Source organism: Octopus bimaculoides, chromosome 28, assembly GCF_046866305.1.
Source record: "Octopus bimaculoides isolate indiv1 chromosome 28, ASM4686630v1, whole genome shotgun sequence".
Classification (NCBI taxonomy): domain Eukaryota; kingdom Metazoa; phylum Mollusca; class Cephalopoda; order Octopoda; family Octopodidae; genus Octopus; species Octopus bimaculoides.
The window spans coordinates 2,317,271-2,317,981 of record NC_142955.1 but is presented as its reverse complement, the minus strand read 5'-3'; the positions used below and the strand labels follow the sequence as shown (position 1 = coordinate 2,317,981).

At 40.9% G+C, this 711-nt stretch overlaps 1 protein-coding gene across 1 annotated transcript in view; it reads right to left on the bottom strand.

Moving 5' to 3' along the window:
* Window positions 1–141, bottom strand: part of LOC149130443 (uncharacterized) — a 25,081-nt gene extending 24,940 nt beyond the window's left edge. Inside the window, exon 1 of the mRNA XM_089344280.1 lies at window positions 7–141. The gene's annotated coding sequence lies outside the window, so the exon portion shown is untranslated. The remainder of the gene's footprint in view (window positions 1–6) is intronic.
* Between the last annotated feature and the right edge of the window lie 570 nt (window positions 142–711).

Here is a 711-nt window from a genome sequence, read left to right as displayed (position 1 = left end):
TGTTACCTCTTGTGGTGTTCAGAGTCCAACGTCCGTTCGAAACAGAGAGGATATTGTTTTACACGTATTAGATATATGTAAAATCATATGTGTGCGCGCGCGCGCGTATGGAGCGCACGAATGAGGGTTAAGAAAGAAACGGTGAGGGTGCGAAGGGGAGTGGGTGTGTGAAGGGGAGCGGTGAAAGGGTGAGAGAGAGAGAGAGTGGGGGAACGTGGAGAGAGGAAGGAGGAGACAGGAGAGGGGAGAAGAGGGAGGAGAATGGTGAGTGAAACGAGAGACTGAGCAAACACTGGATACGAGTACATGTAGAGAGGATAGGCAACAGATAGATAGAGACAGACAGATAGATAGATAGATAGAGAGAGAGAGAGAGAGAGAGAGAGATAGAGAGAGAGATAGAGATAGAAAGAGTGTTAGAGAGAGAGAGAGAGAGAGAGAGAGAGAGAGAGAGATAGAGTTAGATAGATAGACAGACTAAAATAGATATTGTATTTCGGGGCGGTTATTTATTATTTTTTTTGCCAACACACGCACTATATATTCGTTCTTCACTTGTTTGTTACTTTTCTTAATCTATCTATCTATCTATCTATCTATCTATCTATCTATCTATCTATCTATCTATCTATCTATCTATCTATCTATCTATCTATCAATCTATCTATCTATCTATCTATCTATCAATCTATTAGAGACGAAAACTTACCT